This window comes from Colobus angolensis, unplaced genomic scaffold (genome assembly GCF_000951035.1).
Source record: "Colobus angolensis palliatus isolate OR3802 unplaced genomic scaffold, Cang.pa_1.0 Scaffold366, whole genome shotgun sequence".
Classification (NCBI taxonomy): Eukaryota; Metazoa; Chordata; class Mammalia; order Primates; family Cercopithecidae; genus Colobus; species Colobus angolensis.
The window spans coordinates 654249-659841 of record NW_012116999.1 but is presented as its reverse complement, the minus strand read 5'-3'; positions in this window follow the sequence as shown (position 1 = coordinate 659841).

Here is a 5593-nt window from a genome sequence, read left to right as displayed (position 1 = left end):
AAAAAAAAAGTTGCTCAGCTCTCACTACAACTCATTTTAAAATACGTCTACCACCCCACTTAATAGTCAATTCCCTCCGCCACTACCAGAAAACTACCACTGATCTTGTTCCTGCCTCTCTATATTTATTCTTTCTGGACATTTCATACAAATAAAATGATGTAACATGTGCTTTTTGTGTCTGAATTATTGCACTTACATGTTTTTAAGGTTCATTCATGTTGTAGCATGTATCAGTACTTTGTCACTTTTTATTGATAGATAATATTCCACTGTACAGACATAGCACATTTTATTTATTCATCCTCAGTTCATGGACACTTAGATTTTTCCCCATGTTTTGGCTATAAATAATGATGCTATGAAAATTCATATATAAGTCTTGATACAGATACATATTTTCATTCCCTTTGGGTAAATACCTAAAAGAAATAGAAGTGGTATATACCCAAAGTATTATAAATCATTCTACTATAAAGACACATGTACATGTATGTTTACTACAGCAGTATTTATAATAGGAAAGACTTCAAACCAACCTAAATGCCCATCAATGATAGACTGGATAAAAAAAATGTGGCACATATACACCATGGAATACTATGCACCCTTTAAAAAGAATGAGTTTGTGTCCTTTGTAGGGACATGAATGAAGCTGAAAACCATTATTCTCAGCAAACTAAACACAGGAATAGAAAACCAAACACCACATGTTCTCAGTCATAAGTGGGAGGTGAACAAAGAGAACACATGGACACAGGGAGGGGAACATCACACACCAGGGCCTGTCGGGGGTGGGGGACGAGGGGAGGGAGAGCATTATGACAAATACTTAATGCATGCAAGGCTTAAAAGCTAGATGATGGGTTGATGGGTACAGCAAACCACCTTGGCCCATGTATACCTACCTAACAAACATGCACATTCTACACATGTATCCCAGAACTTAAAGTATAATTTTTAAAAATGAAAAAAAAAAAAAAAAAGAAATGGAAGTGGAAGTGGAATGGCTAGGTCATATGGTAAATCAATGTTTAATATTTTTGGGGAACTGTCAGACTGTTTTTCAAGACACAGGCATCGTTTTACATTTCACCAGTGATATGTGAGGGTTCTGGTTTCTCCACATTCTTACCAACACTTGTTATCATCAGTCTTTTAAAATTATAGTCATCCTTATGGGCGTTAAGTGGTATCTTATTGGTAGTTGGATTCCATTTCCCTAACGGCTAATGATGTTGGTTATCTTTTCACGTGCCACTTGTCTATAAACATATCAGTTTTGGAGAAATGGCTATTCAGGTAAGTTTTCCATTTTTTGAATTGAGTTGTTTGTATTCTTATTATTGAATTGTAAGAGATTTTTTATATATTCTTGATACATGTCCCTTATTAGATATATGATTTGCAAGTATTTTCTAACCTCAGGTTGTGTGTAAAATGGGGAAATGGGTGACCTTTGCTCTGTGGGCTTGACCTGCCATTTTGTCATTAGCCATTTTGGATCCCTATGTCCACATCTAAAGAGGAAGTGCTCAAAATTCATGCTACATGGTGGTATCCTATGTGTACCTGTGGCAAAAAGTTAAATATAGCACAGATCTGGAGGCAGCCATTTTACTAAAATAATTCAGGCAGATAACATTCTGTCTATCAAAATATTATGTTGGTTTTACAAATTAGCATTGATCCTCACACCTTTTCCCTAAAAATTTTTTGCATTTATTTGTGTATGTGTATGTGTCTATCTATATGTGCTTTTAAGCATGCTTTGGTTGAACAGTTTATGAATCATTGGAAGTTTTGACATATAATAGGGATATGACAAATATCTCCTACTCTTTCACCCTCAAATGTCTCTGACTTCTAAGCAACCTCTGATGGAACCCTTTATATTCTGACCTCTATGATGTATAAATTATGTGTAAATATTGAACTGTACCACAGGAGATCATTTTTAAGTTAACCCAGAAGTAAACTTTTGTCAATGTGAAAATTTTACATAAACAATGTCTCCCTAATTTATCTCTTTCATAAATTTAATTTGTATCTTGTTATGCTTTCTTAAAGCAGGATAAACTATCTTACTTTTTTTGTTTTTAATATTCTTGAAATCATGGAAACATTGTGGTTAGAGAAACTCAGAATCAGAAAGTCTGTATTATTCAAAGTCCCTCAGTTAGTTAATAACTAATTCATGATAAAGAAAGTCCATATAGCTGGTTATTATTGATTGCTACTATTCTTTTACATTATTGACAACTCAAGGCAGAGATAACATTACACTAGTATGAATAAATAAGCCTGCTTGAAATTTATTTCCTATAAATGACATTTAAATTTGATTTTATATAAAACATTGTACCCTAGATAAATCCTGAATTTTTATTTCCTTTCTGTAGAAACCTTTGGTAATTCATGGGGCATTTACAGTCTGAATATTATAAATGACAGTAGATTGGGATGTTTACCTTGAATACCTGAATTGGCATGCCTTCTTTCAAAATCTAGTCCATTTTTTATTTCTTTGCCAAATATATATGGTGTGTGTTTTTGGAAAAATTTATGAGTGAGAATAAAAGGTAAGAGCATATAAAGAAATATAAATGAAACTATAAATAAATATGTTTTTTCTCCATTTAATTATTATTAGCAGAACATTATGGTTTGAGTTTTTTTCACATTTGCAGATTATTTATAAATAAACTTCAATATGACTTTTTAAAAAATGCATATAATTTTTTAATCCAGTATAATAAAATGGCTGAAATTGAAAAATAAATCTAATCATATATAAAACTTATAGAACACTTTACTTATAGCTAAACACATTAAATAATGCACTTTTCAATTCCATGAACAATTAATTCCTTCAAAAAATTCCATCATTTTTAAGATAATACGGGAATATTGCTTTAAAATTCTTTGAAATTGAAAAATTAATCACAGAGTTCAAATGCCATACCTATCACTAAAGGGATGATGGATTTTATGAAATGCTTTTTCTGCATCTATTAAGATGGTCAAATGGTTTTTGTTTTTAAGTTTGTTTATGTGATGAATCAAATTTTTTGACTTGTATAGGTTGAACCATCCCCGCATCCCTGGAATGAAACCCATTTGATCATGGTGACATTTTTTGGATGTGCTGATGTATTCAGTTTGCAAGTATTTTGTCTGTAGTTTTCTTAGGGTGATACTGGCTTTGTAGAATGAGTTAGAGATGATTCCCTCCTTCTCAATCTTGTGGAATAGTTTCAGTAAAATTGGTACTAATGCTCCTTTGAATGTTTAATTGAATTCAGCTGTGAAATCGACTGACCTGTGCTTTTTTTGGTTGGCAGTTTTTGTGTTACTAATCCAATCTCACTGCTTGTTTTTGGTCTATTCAGGATTTCTATTTTTCCTCATTCAAGCTGTTGGGGGGCAGTGGTGGTTGCATTTTTCCAAAAACTTATCCATTTACTCTAGATTTCTAGTTTGTGTTCATAGAGGTGTTCATAGTAGTCTCAAAAGATCTTTTGTATTTCTGTGATGTCAGTTGTAATGGCTCCATTTCCATCTCTAATTGAGATTAATTGAATTGTCTCTCTTCTTTTCTTGACTAGCAAGTGGTCTATGAATTTTGCTTATCTTTTCAAAAAAATCTTCAACAAATTAGGCATAAAATGAACATACCTCAAAATTTAAAAAGTCATATACAACAAACCCACGGCCAACATCATACTGAATGGGAAAAAGTTGAAAGCACTCCCCCTAAGAACTAGAACAAGACACGGATATCTACTTTCATCACTTCTACTCAACATAGAGCTGGAAGTCCTAGCCAGAGCAATCAGGCAAAAGAAAGAAAGAAAGAGCATCCAAATCAGAAAAGAGAAAGTCAAACTATGTCTTTTTGCCAATAGTATAATCTTACACCTAGAAAACACTAACAACTCCTCCAAAAGGCTCTTAGATCTGGCAAATGAATTCAGCAAAGTCTCAGGTTACAAAATGAATATACACAAATTAGTGTGTGTATATACACCGCTATACACCGCAATGACCATGCTGAGAATCAAATTAAGAACTCAGTCACTTTTATAATAGCTACAAAATAGCATACCTACGAACATACTGAACCTATAAAGTGAAAAGTCTCTACAAGGAGAACTACAAAGCACTGCTGAATGAAGCCATAGATGACATGAACAAATGGAAACACATCCCATGTGCATGGACTGGAATAATCAATATTGTGAAAATGACCATACTCCCCAAAGCAATCTACAGATTCAATGCAATTTCTATCAAAATACTAACATCATGGAATTCAAAAAGAGCCTGAATAGCCGAAGCAATTCTAAGGAAAAATAATAAATTTGGAGGCATCATATTACCCCACTTCCAATATACTACAAGGCTGTAGTTAGCAAAACCACATGGAACTGCTATAAAAGTAGATACATAGACCAATGGAAAAGAATACAGAGCCCAGAAATAAAGCCAAATACTTACAGCCAGCTGATTTTTGACAAAGCATACAAAAACAAATTGGAGAAAGGATGCCCTATTTAATAAATGATGCTAGGAAAATTGGATAGCCTCATGTAGAAGAATAAAACTGGATCCCAATCATTCACCACATAGAAAAATTAACTCAAGATGGATTAAAGACTTAAACCTAAGACCTAAAACCATACAGATTGTAGAAGAAAACATAGAAACAACTCTTCTGCACATTGGCCTAAGAAAAGAATTTATGACAAAGACCCCAAAAGCAATTGCAACAAAAACAAAAAATAAATACATAGGACCTAATAAAACTAAAAAGCTTCTGCACAGCAAAAGACATAATCCAGAGTAAACAGGCAACCTACAAATGTGAGAAAATATTTGCAAATTATACATCTAAAAAAGAACTAATTTCTAGAATCTACAAGGAACTGAAAAAAATCAGCAAGAGAAAACAAATAATTCATTAAAAAGTGGGAAAAGGACATGAATAGACATTTCTCAAAAGAAGACATACAAATGGCCAACACACATATTTAAAAATGCTTAACATCACTAATCATCAAGGAAATGCAAATTGAAAGCACAATGAGTTATGCCAGCCAGAATGGCCATTATTAAAAAGTCAAAAGCCAATACATGTTATTGTAGATGTGGTAAAAATGTAATGCTTATACACTGCTGGTGGACAGGTAAATTAGTACAACTTCTACGGAAAACAGTATGGAGATGTTGCAAAGAACTAAATTGCAGCACAATTGACAATTGCAAAGATATGAAATCAACTTAAGTGTCCATCAGCCTATGAGTGGATACAGAAAATGTGGCACGTATACAGCAGGGAATACTACACAGCCATAAAAAGGAATGAAATGATGTCTTGCAGCAACTTGGATGGACCTGGAGGCAATTATTCTAAGTGAAGTAACATAGGAATGGAAAACCGAATATCACATGTTCTCACTTATAAGTGGGACATAAATGGGAGGGCGGAGCAAGATGGCCGAATAGGAACAGCTCCAGTCTCCAACTCCCAGCACGAGCGACACAGAAGACCGGTGATTTCTGCATTTTCAACTGAGGTACTGGGGTCATC